This window comes from Zea mays, chromosome 8 (assembly GCF_902167145.1).
Source record: "Zea mays cultivar B73 chromosome 8, Zm-B73-REFERENCE-NAM-5.0, whole genome shotgun sequence".
Taxonomy (NCBI): Eukaryota; Viridiplantae; Streptophyta; class Magnoliopsida; order Poales; family Poaceae; genus Zea; species Zea mays.
The window spans coordinates 101,159,354-101,174,455 of NC_050103.1; positions in this window are offsets into that span (position 1 = coordinate 101,159,354).

Genomic DNA, 15,102 nt, shown 5'->3' on the forward strand with positions numbered 1-15,102 from the left:
GTTGGCATAAATCACCAAAAAGGGGGAGATTGAAAGGGAAATGTGCCTTTGGGCCATTTCTAAGTATTTTGGTGATTGAGTGCAAACACAAGTGCTTAAATGTGAAAATGTGCCCATGGTTGAACAAAGTGCAAATCACAAGTAAAGGTATGTTTCTAAGCCTTAGTACATTGGTTTTGTGTACTAATATCTTGTCTAAGTGTTAGAAACAGGAAGAAGAAGAAAAGAAAAGAAGTGGAGAGTGGCTGTGTACAGCCAAAGGCTGTTTCGGGCTGGGGCACCGGACTGTCCGGTGTGCACCGGACAGTGTCCGGTGCGCCAGACCAGCGCGGAGCAAACCAGCCGCTCTCGGGTTTTTCTCCGGCGACTTCGGCTAAAATTCACCGGACTGTCCGGTGTGCACCGGACTGTCCGGTGAGCCAACGGTCGGCCGGGCCAACGGTCGGCCGCGCGATCGGCGCGCGACACGTGGCCGAGCCAACGGTCGGAAAGGTACACCGGACTGTCCGGTGTGCACCGGACTGTCCGGTGCGCCAACTGTGCGCAGATCTGCATCAGAAAGCAACAGTCGGATGAGCTTTTTATGGAAACAAATCGGGCACCGGACAGTGTCCGGTGTGCACCGGACTGTCCGGTGCGCCACGAGACAGAAGGCAAAGATGGCCTTCCAGATTTGTTCCCAACGGCTCCTAGCTGCCTTGGGGCTATAAAAGGGACCCCTTGGCGCATGGAGGAGTACACCAAGCAACTCTTGAGCACTCTTGATCATCCACACTCAGTCTTTGCGCATCCGTTTGTTATTCTAAGTGATTCGAGCTCCGTTCTTGTGAGAACTTTGAGATAGTCTTTGAGCTCGATTCTTGGCCGTGTGTGTGCGCATTTCGCTGTGGATTTGTGTGTGTTGCTTCCCTCCCTTACTCCGTGCTTCTTTGTGAATCTTAAGTGTAAGGGCGAGAGACTCCAATTTGTGGAGATTCCTCGCGAGTGGGATAAAGATAAGCAAGGCAAAACACCGTGGTATTCAAGTGAGTCTTTGGACCGCTTGAGAGGGGTTGATTGCAACCCTCGTCCGTTGGGACGCCACAACGTGGAGTAGGCAAGTTGTGTACTTGGCCGAACCACGGGATAAATCACCGTGTCTTCTCTGCGTTGAATTCTCTGTGATTGTCGTATTGTGCAAGATCTCCTCTTTAGCCACTTGGCAATTATTGTGCTAACCCTTAACAAATTTTTGTGGCTATAAGTTAAGTTTTACAGGATCACCTATTCACCCCCCCCCCTCTAGGTGCTCTCAGAACCTCGGCGGCGCCTGCAGGGACCAAGGCCCGAGGGGCCTCCCTGTAGGCACGATTGGCCTTGGTCTGAAGCGGGTAAGTATCTGAGGATACCTCTATCCTGGCTCCTTCTTCGTGTGTTCTGATCCTGCTTTACCTTTTCCTCCCAGCAAACGGAGGCACGGTTCGGCCGGTCTGGCTCCTAGGAAAGCCCTTAAGACGGTGCCGGCTTCTGCAGCCAGTGCCGCACCGCGCCACGCCGGTTGGCTGGCCTCCGCACAAGACGCCCTCAAGCGGGGGGCCCAAGCGGCACGAATTGCCATGGGGTAAGCCCCCTAGGCCGACCCCTCCGTCGGGGCGGCCATCGTGTCGGGGGAGGCTGCTGGCGTGGCCGCGGCCCTGATCCCACCTAACGCATTGCCGGCGCCGGCCCCAGCTTCTGCCGAGGCCGTTGCTGTTTTGCCCGTGGAGCCACCCGCCGCCGCTGATGCTGGGATGGCTGAGGTGCCGCTGCTCAAGGTCGTCTCCGACCTTCCTAGTCTTTGCCATAAGGAGGGGGCAGCCACTGTTGCCGAGGTCGGTGATCGGAAGCCCACCTCCTTAGCCGAGGTGGTACTCGATGCGTCGACTGCAGGGTGTCCCGACGCCTTGGAGGAGGGGTGTGCGGAACCGCGGCCCGTCTTAGGGAGCGGCGACCTCATCCCCGCGCGGCGCGATCCCAACGAGTGGCGTGGGCAGGCGCTCCGGTTCTAGACCCGTGGCGCCTCGAAACCCCTCTTCGTCCTTGACGACGAGCGGGAGGAGCAGTCTCGGGATGAGCTCCGTGAGTATGCCGAGGCAGTGATGGGGTCGCTTTGGTCGACCATGGAGATCCCTTCCAGGGACGTTCCCAGGGTCCTCCAGGTGAAGATTTCAGGCATACCTTTCGCGTGACCAGGGCATTCTTTGTGACACCCTGCTTCCCTTCTTCAGGATCTGACGGATCTGAGCACCGCCAAGTCGCTGTTCATCCGCCACGAGACCGATGTTTGGGGTTCACTGTGGTTCCTGAGGGCCGCGCTTACCGAGGCTACCGAACGCCTCGCCCAACGGAGCACCGAGGCGGCAGACCTCCGGTTGCTCTGTGATGAGCTGGGGGTGGAGGCAGCGGCGGCGCGGGTAGAGGCGGCGTCGGCACGGGCAGAGGCGCAGCAGCGGCAGCTGGAGCTTGGCCAGGTCATTGGCGAGCGGGACCAATCTCGGAACCAGGCTGCCGAGGCTGTAAGCCGGGCCGAGGCCCTTGGGGGCCAGCTAGCCGAGGTGTCTGCTCGAGCCGGAGCCCTTGCCGAGTACCTGGCCGTGGCGGCAGGGTCTGCCCAGTCCGCCCAAGCCGCAGCCTCGAAGCAGCGTGCCCAGGCTGAAGGTATGTTTCAGCCGCTTTGTGACTTCAATTTACCTTCATTCTTCAACTCGCGTCTGAAGAATTCTGTTTGGATGTTTGCAGAGTTCGAGACAGCTCTCAGCGAGTCCGTCAAGGCTCTTGCCCAGGCAGCTGAGCAAAAGGAGGCCGACTGTGTGGCCATGTCTGAAGCTATCTCGGCCTTCTGCTAGGTCTTTGGCCTCGATGATGTCCCCTCGGGTAGCTCCCCCCAGAGCCGCCTGTGGGCCTTGGGCGGCCATGTGCGCGGCAGACTCCGCGAGGCGCTGCATCACGGCGTTAGGCGTGCCTTCACCATGCTTGCTTCCCACTACGACGTGGATCTGGAGCGGGTCAGCGAGGGGTACTGTCTACCCGACAAAGATGAGGCTGCCTTAGCCGAGATCCAATGGCTTGACGCGGCCGTCGCGGGCCCAAGCACGGTGCTGGCGTCCTCCTTCGAGGTGGAGATCCTTTCGCCCGTGTCGCCGTCCGAGGTCGGGCCAGATCTCGCCGAGGGTGGAGATGAAGCCGAGGGTGCCGCTCCTCCCCCGGGTGATGCCTGATTCTGTCGAAGCAGTCTGTTTGGGGTATGCATGTGTCTTTTGTGGCTGCCGAGGCCTAAACACTTTGTTGTCGTGTTATAAAGTTGTGTTTCTTTTCCTCTCGTTTCGAGTATCTGGACTTGTTCGTCAGTAGCAAAATCGTTTATCCGAGTAAGAGTTACTTTTTGCGGAAGGTGACGAGTGAGGTATCCGTATCCCGGAGGCGTAGGAGTCCCTCGGCTCGGTCGGCCTTGCTGCTTACGTGTGCTCTTACTCGTTCTGCTATTGATATAGCCGGAAAGCACGAAAGTCGTTTTGGTAGAAAACCTTTCCGAGGAAAATTTTGATGCAGAGGGGGTTCCCCCCCTTCTAGCCCCCGAGGGAGGGTCGGGCTTTGCTGAGGCAAGGCTCACCCTTCCTTGACGGTTAGACTTTATTTGTGTATGTATAGAAAATGAGGTATATGAGCGACTTGAAAACATCTTAAGGGTAAAAGCGATGTAGCTGTCGGATGTTCCAAGCGTTGCTGTAGACCTCGCCTTGATTGTTGGCCAGCTTATATGTTTCGGGCTTCAAAATCTTGGCGATGATGAAGGGCCCCTCCTAGGGAGGAGTAAGCTTGTGGCACCCTCGGGCGTCTTGCCGCAGCCGAAGCACCAAGTCTCCCACTTGGAGGTCTCGGGGCCGAACCCCTCGGGCGTGGTAGCGTCGCAGAGCCTGTTGATATCGTGCCGAGTGTAGCAAGGCCACGTCCCGAGCCTCTTCTAGCTGGTCCAGCAAGTCTTCTCGGCTGGTCTGGTTGCTTTGGTCGTCGTACGCCCTTGTCCTCGGGGAACCGTATTCTAAGTATGTGGGCAAGATAGCCTCGGCCCCATAGACTAGAAAAAACAGTGAGAAACCCGTGGCTCGGCTTGGCATCGTCCTCAAACTCCAGACCACCGAGGGTAGTTCCTTCATCCACCGCTTGCCGAACTTGTTGAGGTCGTTGTAGATCCTCGGCTTAAGTCCCTGCAGAATCATGCCGTTGGCACGCTCCACCTGCCCATTTGTCATGGGTTGAGCCACGGCGGCCCAGTCCACCCGGATGTGGTGGTCCTCGCAGAAGTCCAGGAACTTTCTGCCAGTGAACTGGGTGCCATTGTCGGTGATGATGGGGTTCGGGACCCCGAAGCGATGGATGATGTTGGTGAAGAACGCCACTGCCTGCTCGGACCTGATGCTGGTTAGGGGTCGGACCTCGATCTACTTGGAGAATTTGTCGATGGAGACCAGCAGGTGCGAGAAGCCCCCGGGTGCCCTCTGCAAGGGACCGACGAGGTCCAGACCCCACACAGCAAACGACCAAGTGATGGGTATTGTCTGCAGGGCCTGAGCGGGCAGGTGCGTCTGTCTCGCGTAGAATTGACACCCCTGGCAGGAGCGTACAATCCTAGTGGCGTCGGCCACCGCGATGGGCCAGTAGAAGCCTTGTCGGAAGGCGTTCCCAACGAGGGCTCGAGGTGTTGCATAATGACCGCAAGCCCCCGAGTGTATCTGTTGCAATAGCTACTGCCCTTCGGCGATGGATATGCATCGTTGGAGAATGCCCGAGGGGCTGCGGTGGTAGAGCTCCTTTTCATCGCCCAGTAAGACGAACGACTTGGCGCGCCACGCCAGTCGCCGAGCTTCGGCTTTGTCGAGGGGGAGCTCTCCTCGGTGGAGATATTGCAGGTACGGGGTCTGCCAGTTTCGATTAGGTGTGACCCCATTCCGTTCTCCCTCGACACGCAGTGCCTCACCCTCGGCGGCCGAGGGTGCCTCGGGCTGGGCCAAGGTCTCCTCGGGTTGGGCCGAGGCTTCCCCGGGCTCGGGCGTGTCGTCGATCTTGACGGAGGGTTGATGTATGTCTCTGGAGAAGACATCCGGGGGAACCGTTGTTCGCCCCGAGGCTATCTTAGCCAGCTCGTCTGTAGTCTCGTTGTACCGTCGGGCGACATGGTTGAGCTCGAGTCCGTAGAACTTGTCTTCCAGGCGCCGAACCTCGTCGCAGTAGGCCTCCATCTTCCGGTCGCGGCAGTGGGAGTTCTTCATGACTTGGTCAATGACGAGCTGCGAGTCGCCACGAGCGTCGAGGCGCCGAACCCCTAGCTCGATGGCGATGCGCAACCCATTAACCAGAGCCTCGTACTCGGCCACGTTGTTTGACACCGGGAAATGGAGGCGCAACACGTAGCGGAGGTGCTTCCCGAGGGGCGAGATGAAGAGCAGGCCCGCACCAGCTCCTGTTTTCATCAGCGACCCAGCGAAGTACATGGTCCAGAGTTCCGGTTGGATCAGAGCTGTTGGTAGCTGGGTGTCGACCCATTCAGCCACAAAGTCTTCCAAGACTTGGGACTTGATGGCCTTCCGAGGAGCGAACGAGATTGTCTCGCCCATGATCTCCACCGCCCATTTTGCTATCCTACCCGAGGCCTCTCGGCACTGGATGATCTCCCCCAGGGGGAAGGATGACACCACAGTCACCGGATGAGACTCGAAGTAGTGTCGCAACTTTCGCCGCGTCAAAATTACTATGTACAGTAGTTTCTGAATTTGTGGGTAGCGGATCTTGGTCTCGGATAGCACTTCGCTGATGAAGTAGACCGGCCTCTGGACGAGCAGTGCATGCCCTTCTTCTCGTCTCTCGACTACGATCGTGGCGCTGACCACCTGAGTGGTTGCGGCTACGTAGATCAAGAGGGCTTCTCCTGCAGCGGGGGGCACCAAGATGGGCGCACTTGTAAGGAGTGCCTTTAAGTTTCTGAGGGCTTCCTTGGCCTCGGGGGTCCAAGAGAAGCGCTCGGTCTTCCTTAAGAGGCGATACAAGGGTAAGCCTCTTTCGCCGAGGCGTGAGATGAAGCGGCTCAGAGCCGCAAGGCATCCCATGACCCTTTGTACTCCTTTCAAGTCTTTGATAGGCCCCATGTTGGTGATGGCCGCGATTTTCTCTGGGTTGGCCTCGATGCCCCGCTCGGAGACGGTGAACCCTAGGAGCATGCCTCGGGGGACTCCGAAGACACATTTCTCGGGGTTGAGTTTCACGCACTTCGCCCTCAGACACTTGAATGTCGTTTCAAGGTCAGTGAGGAGGTCAGAGGCTTTTCTCGTCTTGACTACGATGTCATCGACGTAGGCCTCGATCGTTCGGCCGATGTGCTCTCCGAGCACGTGGTTCATGCACCTTTGGTATGTCGCACCTGCATTCCTCAAACCAAATGGCATAGTAATATAGCAGTACATGCCAAAAGGTGTGATGAAAGAAGTCGCGAGCTGGTCGGACTCTTTCATCTTGATTTGGTGATACCCTGAGTAGGCGTCGAGGAATGACAGGGTTTCGCACCCAGTAGTGGAATCCACGATTTGATCAATGCGAGGCAGAGGGTAGGGAACCTTCGGACATGCTCTGTTTAGACCAGTGTAGTCTACACACATCCTCCATTTCCCACCTTTCTTTTTCACAAGCACATGGTTGGCTAACCATTCGGGATGGAATACCTCTTTGATGAACTCCGCAGCCATCAGCTTTTCGATCTCCTCGCCTATGGCTCTGCACTTTTCTTCGTCGAAACGGCGCAGAGGCTGCTTCACGGGTCGGGCTCCAGCTCGGATATCCAGCGAGTGCTCGGCGACATCCCTCGGTATGCCAGGCATGTCCGAGGGACTCCACGCAAAAACCTCGGCGTTCGCACGGAGAAAGTCGACGAGCACTGCTTCCTATTTGGGGTCGAGCTCGGAGCCGATCCGGACTTGCTTGGAGGCGTCGTTGCTAGGGTCGAGAGGGACGGACTTAACCGCCTCTGCTGGCTCGAAGTTGCCAGCGTGGCGCTTCGCATCTGGCACCTCCTTGGAGAGGCACCCCAGGTCGGCGATGAGGGCCTCGAACTCGGCGAGGGCCTCAGCGTACTCCACACACTCCATGTCGCATTCGTACGCGTGTCGGTATGTGGATCTGACGGTGATGACCCCGTTGGGGCCCGACACTTGAGCTTGAGGTAGGTGTAGTTGGGGACGACCATGAACTTGGCGTAGCACGGTCTCCCCAACACCGCATGGTAGGTTCCTCGGAACCCGACCACCTCGAACGTGAGGGTTTCCTTTCGGAAGTTGGAGGGAGTCCCGAAGCAGATGGGCAGATCGAGTTGTCCAAGGGGCTGGACGCGCTTCCCAGGGATAATCCCGTGAAAGGGCGCCGCACCGGCCCGGATCGTGGACAGATCGATCTACAAGAGCCCGAGGGTCTCGGCGTAGATGATGTTGAGGCTGCTGCCTCCGTCCATGAGGACCTTGGTGAGCCTGACGTTGCCGATGACGGGGTCGACAACGAGCGGGTACTTTCCTGGGCTCGGCACGCGGTCGGGGTGGTCGCCTTGGTTGAAGGTGATGGGATTGTCGGACCAGTCTAGGTAGACTAGCGCCGCCACCTTCACCGAGCAGACCTCCCGGCGCTCCTGCTTGTGGTGCCGAGCCGAGGCGTTCGCCACTTGCCCACCGTAGATCATGAAACAGTCATGGACCTCGGGGAACTCCTCTTCCTTGTTGCCCTCCTTCTTGTCATTGTCATGGCCTTTGCCACCTTCCGCCGGGGGGACTTATGGAAGTAGCGCCGAAGCATGACGCATTCCTCAAGGGTGTGCTTGATGGGACCCTGATGATAGGGGCACGACTCCTTGAGCATCTTGTCAAACAGGTTGGCCCCTCCAGGAGGCTTCCGAAGGTTCCTGTGCTCGGCGGCAGCGACAAGATTTGCGTCGGCGGCGTCGCGTTTCGCTTGCGACTTCTTCTTGCCTTTCTTCTTCATGCCGCGCTGGGCGGACGCCTCGGGGACGTCTTCCTGGTGGCGTCCCTGAGGCTGCTTGTCCTTCCAGAAGATGGCCTCGACCGCCTCCTGACCAGAGGCGAACTTGGTGGCGATGTCCATCAACTCGCTCGCCCTGGTGGGAGTCTTGCGACCCAGCTTGCTCACCAGGTCGCGGCAAGTGGTGCTGGCGAGGAACGCGCCGATGACATCCGAGTCGGTGATGTTGGGCAGCTCGGTGCGCTGCTTCGAAAACCGCCGGATGTAGTCCCGCAGGTATTCCTCTGGCTGCTGGCGGCAGCTTCGGAGATCCCAGGAGTTCCCAGGGCACACGTATGTGCCCTGGAAGTTTCCAGCGAAGGCTTTTACCAGATCGTCCCAGTTGGAAATCTGCGCAGGAGGCAGATGCTCCAGCCAGGCTCGGGCGGCGTCGGAGGGGAACAGGGGGAGGTTGCGGATGATGAGGTTGTCATCATCCGTTCCACCTAGCTGGTAGGCCAGCCGGTAGTTCGCAAGCCACAGTTCCGGCCTTGTTTCCCTCGAGTACTTGGTGATGGTAGTCGGGGCTCGGAACCGGGTCAGGAACGGTGCCCGTCGTATGGCTCGGCTGAAGGCTTGCGGGCCAGGTGGTTCGGGCGAGGGGCTCCAATCCTCCCCACTGTCGTAGCGTCCCCCACGCCTGGGGTGGTAGCCTCGTCGCACCTTTTCGTCGAGGCGAGCTCGACGGTCGTGGCGGTGGTGCTCGTTGCCGAGGTGACCCGGGGCCGCAGGCGTCGCATCCCGCGTGCGCCCGGTGTGGACCGAGGCTTCCCGCATGAATCGGGAAGTCACGGCGCGATGCTCCGGGGGGTACCCTTGCCTTTGGGAGGCAGAGCTCTCGGCCCGTCGGACCGCGGCATCCTCCAGGAGATTCTTGAGTTCTCCCTGGTTACGCCGCCCCTCGGTGGTGGATGGCTCCGGCATCGCTCGGAGTAGTATTGCCGCTGCAGCCAGGTTCTGGCCGACTCCACTGGAAGCCGGGGGTAGCCTTGCCCTGGCATCGTCAGTGATACGGCGCTGGACGTCCTGGGCCTGATGACGCGCTTCTCTGGCTAGTGCTCGCCCTGCCCACTCCTGCTCGATGTTTTGCCGGAGCTGCACAAGTTGTCCTGCTTCCTCATCGAGCTTGGCCTGCATCTCGCGGATTTGCTCGAGCTGTGTGTCCTGACCCCCCGCAGGGACTGGGACCATAGCTAGCTCCCGCAGGATGTCAACGTGAGGCGTAGGACCAGGGGGATCATCGTCCTCCGGCATACCAAGGTGGTTGCCTTCGTCGTGAACTCCTAGATCGACGTGGAAACATTTGCGACTTGGGCCACAACCTTCGTCGTCAAGGCTGTGGCCATCATCGGAGCAATCGGAGAGGCAGTAGTCACATGCGGTCATGAAGTCTCGCATGGCGCTAGGATTACTGAGCCCGGAGAAATCCCAACCAGAGTCGGGCTCATCGTCTTCCTAAGAGCCCGGGGGCCCGTAGGTCGAGACGGTCGTCAGTCGGTCCCAGGTTGACCACATATGGTACCCTGGAAGGTTAGGATATGCCTTTATGAAAGCGCTCACTGAAGCGGGATCGCTTGGTGGATCGAAGCTGAATCTAAAAGGCACAGGGTGGAAAACGGACGGTACCTCTCGATCGATGGACGGTGACGAAGTCGCGTCGGGGACGGACTGCACTGTTATGTCAGGTACGAGGCTAACACCCGGCAGGCTCTTCGCGAGTGTGCTGGCGTCATCTGTCCGCTTGGGGTTGGCGTGTTGCGGGGAAACGACGCTCGTCGTCGTCTCAAGCGCGAGGTCAACGCCCGACGTGTCCCTTGCTGGGGTGCCGGCGTCGTCGACTCGCTCGACCGCCGACGAGGTGCCGCCTCCTGCCTGGCCACGGCTGCCCCGCCTCCTCCTCTTGCAGCGAGGAAGGCGACGGGACAAACCCGGATGCTGCTCTTCCGCCATGGGGGGAAGACGTCGCCGAGTCCGCCGCCGTCGGGCGGGCTGACGGCCGTCGTTGTCGCTTTCGTGCTGCGAGGGAAGGAGTACCATGTCGTAGCTGCCGTCGAGGGACATGAACTCGAGACTCCCGAAACGGAGCAGCGTCCCGGGCTGAAGAGGTTGCTGGAGACTACCCATCTGGAACTCGACAGGAAGTTGTTCGTCAACACGCAGCAGGCCCTACCTGGCGCGCCAACTGTCGGCGTTTCGACCCCGGGGGGTCCCTGGACCGACGAGTAAATTGTCGCTGCGTGCCCCAGCCCAGATGGGTTGGCACGAGATGGGACACGAAGGGGGAGAAAACCTCGGCTCCATGTTATCCTGCGCCAGAGTGGGTGCGCTTGCAGTAGGGGTTACAAGCGTTCGCGAGGGAGAGAGGGAGTCCCGCGCGACCACCCTCCCGTATGAGGGCCCTGGCCCTTCCTTTTATAGATGCAAGGAGAGGGTCCAGGTGTACAATGGGGGTGTAGCAATATGCTAACGTGTCCGGCAGATAGGAGCCAGAACCCTATGTACATGCCAACGTGGCTGTCGGAGAGGTGCTAGAGCCCTGTGTACGTGGTGTCGTGGCCGTCGGAGGAGCGTTTGAGCCCTGTAGAAGCACAGCTGTCGGGGCTGCTGGGACCTTGCTGACATCTCCTTGCTTCCGTAAGGGGCTGAGAGCCACCATCGTCATGGACGCACGCGGGGAGCCATCATTACTTGTTACCGGGGCGAGCCTGGATGGGACGCCGGTCTTGTTCCCCCGTAGCCTGAGCTAGCTAGGGGTAGGGTAATGATGTACCCCCTGCGGCGTGGTCGGTCCGAGCCCAAGGTCGGGCGAGGCGGAGACTCCTCCCGAGGCCGAGGTCGGGGTCGGGCGTGGATGCGATTCCTTCCGAGGTCGAGGTTGAGGCCGGACCCTGGGGTCGGGCGAGGCGGAGACCACCTTCCGAGGTCGAGGTTGAGGCCGAGCCCTGGGGTCGGGCGAGGCGGAGTCCACCTTCCGAGGCCGAGGCGGGGGCCGAGCCCTGGGGTCGGGCGGGGCGGAGACTTCTCCTGAGGCCGAGGCCCAAGGTCGGGCGAGGCAGAGCTTCTTGTGGCGCCTGAGGCTGGACTTAGTTGTTGTCAACCTCACTCTGGTGGGTGGCACAGTAGTCGGAGCGGGGCAGGCGGCGCTGCTTTCCTGTCAGGTCGGTCAGTGGAAGGGCGAAGTGACTGCGGTCACTTCGGCCCTGTCGACTGAGGACCGCGCGTCAGGATAAGGTGTCAGGCGATCCTCACATTGAATGCTCCTGCGATACGGTCGGTTGTCGAGGCGATCTGGCCAAGGTTGCTTCACTGCGAAGCCTGCCCGAGCTGGGCCTCGGGTGAGTCGAGGGTGCACCCGTTGCTTGAGGAGATCCTCGGGTGAGGCGTGGATTCGTCTAGGAGTACTGTTCCTGCCCGAGGCTGGGCTCGGGCGAGGTGAGATCGCATCCCTTGAGTGGACGAAGCTTTGACGTGGATCATGCCCATCAGTCTCTGCGGCTTGCGCTGATGGTGATTACCAGCCGAGTTTAGGAGTGTTGGGGGTAACCCTAATTATGGTACCCGACACCTCCCAAACCACTACACTACTACACCAATTATGTCTATATTACGTTTTCATTCCCTATGTACTATAACAATCCGAGAGTAATCTATTTATTTAAGGCACTAAATGAATTCATTTGAAAAAGTGACCAACTATAAAGTTGCATAACTTTTTGAGATCTACAAGTTTTATTTTAATAGTTTCTACGTCCGAGACCGTTTACAAAATTTAAATTTTAAATTTGAAAACTTCACACAAATTTTTCAATGATAAGATGATTTCAAATCAAAAAATTGTCAATTACAAAGTTTCATTACATTTCAAGACCTACAACTTTTATTTTGGTGGTTTTTCCATCCGAGATAGTTTGAAAAAATCAAATTTCAAAATTTAAACATAGTTTTGCATAACAAGATGATTTCAAACCGAAACATTGTCAACTACAAAGTTTCATAACTCTTCAATAACTACAACTTTCATGTTGGTGGTTTTTTTCTTTCGAGGTCGTTTTCAAAATTCAAATTTTAAATTTTTAAAATTTAGACATAGTTTTCGTTGACAATATGACTTCAAATGAAAACGTTGTCAACTACAAACTTCTATAACTTCTCAAGATCTATAAAGTTTATTTTGGTTGTTTGGTCATTTGTTCATCTCACATGATGCTTCTAACAATATGCACAAATTCTATACATCTCTCTCGTAGTTTCATAAACTACGAGAGAGATATAGGTTTTATGAACAAATTTATTTTTATTTTGTCATATGAAGAAATGTTCAATATATAAATTGTACATCATGATGAGTTATACAAATTTTTAGTTGAAAACTTTTTCATTTGAATTAATTTACTGCTTTAAAATATGATTTTTAAATTTTCTTTGCCTAGTGTTGGAAAAAAAACACTCGACAAAGAGTTCTTTGCCGAGTGTTGTATTTGTGACACTCGGCAAAGAGCTATTTGCCGAGTGTCAAAAAAACACTCGGCAAAGAATTTGGCACTCAGCAAAGAGCCAAATTCCGGTAGTGAATAGATCGACATATCGGCCTTTTAGCTTGAGGCACTGCTAGCTCGTAGCAGTCCAGCAGCAACATTTTTTCCAACTTTTCGTCAAGGTCAGCTAGCTGCTGCTTGACGTAGAGATGAAAACGGGATACAATCGGATATAGGGTCATCCCGTATCCTACCCTAATGTATTTCTCTCAGATACGGGACCGAATACGGGTAGTTAAGATTCGGGACGGATACAGGACCTGCCCAAGTAATATTCTAGGCGGGTAAGAAACAGATAACATATACTACTCGGGTAAGTACCAGATAATTTTCGGGTAGTTCGTCATGATGATATTAATTGTCCAACCACCCAATAAATATATAAATTAAGTAATACATAATCATGTATATGATAGATCAAATGTAAGAAAGGAAACCAATAAAATTGGCATCATGCAGTTCAAAGTTACTAATTATGAGGAGGTTGTAGAGCCAACACCGCAATATTAAAAATCATAAAATATTCTAGTTTCACTCAAAAATTGTAAATAAGTTATAAAAACAAATAAACATTTTATACGAAGATAACTCAAGTCCTCATATGAAAATGATAAAGTAAAGTACTGATTATGTTGAAACTTGATACTTATAGTGATTTCACATGTAACTCGTACAAATAAGTGAACGTGAAATAGAAGAAACACATGCATCTTATAGATCTTATGATCCAAACATTTGTTATGGTCATATATGAACATATGTTATGCCTCCGTAAAATTTCATAATTTTTTAAGCTATTTATATATTATTAATTTCTTGTCGTAGAAAATCATCAAAATACAATTAAATCCATCAAATAACTTAGCGTCGACCAAAAATTACAAATAAGTTACCAATACTAATAAATAGTATATACAAAGATAACCTTAAGTTCTCATGTGGAGATAACCTTAAGCCCCCACATAAAGTATATTAATTTGATATAAATTTGGACAAGTTTTAATGATTTTGGCCTAAATATATGTTTAAAAAAAATTGATGTACTACAAAGTTATAGATCTCTTCGATCTCTACAATTTTCATATAAACTTTATCTTCGTCCGATTTCATACGTAAAAGTTATGATTTTATAACTATATTATTATGCAGAAAAAGAAAAAACGGGTACCCGAATTCCGGATATCCATATCCGATCCGAATATCCGGGTATTATTACTCGTATCCGTCCCAAATGTAAAAACACCCGAATCTGTATTTGAAAAAACGGATATTTAAACTATCCGGTACCCGACGGTTATAACCGACCCGTTTTTACCCCTAGCTTGACGCATCCAACTGCCAGTTGTGTTTATATTCCCCGTTGACGCAGCGGCAGCAGCAGTCGCCGGACAACGAACACACGGCAGCTAGCGTGTGCCTAGCTACCCGCGTATATATCAACGGGTGAGGTGAGGCACGAGCGCTATCAACCTGCGAGGGAATTTTCTGATGGCTGGGCGCCGAGCCTGGGACAACGGCCGAAGCGAAGTGGTGGCTGTGCTGCGCCCGATGGCGATGACGCCGTCCAGGGGTGAGCTGTTGCCCCGCTAGCTAGCTATAGCTACCGATGGGACGATGATATGATGCGTGCGGGACATGTAACCGCGCACGACCAGGACAAACAAGGACGGACCAAAAAGCAGCGTACTTGTGCCTGCCGCCGAGTGCCGAGTGTGCGTCGTTGTGGGTGGATGGATGGATGGATGACTCCGTCGCGAGGTGATCACTCTGTCGTGGTAATACGCGTACACAGGACGGCACAGACGACAGCCAGGAGTCTACGGACCAGGCGACAGCCACGGACCCGGAGCTCCCAGAAACCTCAACTGAAATCATATTTGCACATATAGATAGCTTGGTTTAAATGCATATACACTACTGAAATGAGCGGCAAAACCAGAAATATACTCGGTAAACCATTTACCCATTATTAAGCAAGTGTAAAAAAAAAGACACTCGACAAAACAAAAATAGAACTCGTGACACCCCTCTACCACTCCACACATATCTCAAAGTGTAAATGCATATACGCTACTGAAATCATTGGCTTAATTTGCCTACTGCCTATGGCACTAGGCAAAGCCGAAAATATATTCGGTAAACCATTTGCTAAGTGCCACGCTTGTCAAAGAGTACACGGTAAAAAAAAAAGAAGTTACCGGCAAAGGCTTTTTATCAGGAAAGTGTCGAAAAACACACGACAAACACAAGAATCGTACCAGTGACACCCCTCTCACCAGTGACCTCCCTCTACCACTCCACCTCTATCTCACTTGTGTCTAGTTTTCATTTTCCTTCCACCACGTGTTATAAACAAATCGAGTGTAAATTGATTGTTTGAGGTACTACATAAATTCAATTTGTCAACTGCAACTTTCAATCTGGTAGTTTCTTCTTCCGAGGCCGCTTACAAAATTCGAATTTGAAATTTAAAAACGTCAAACATATATTTTTTCTATAA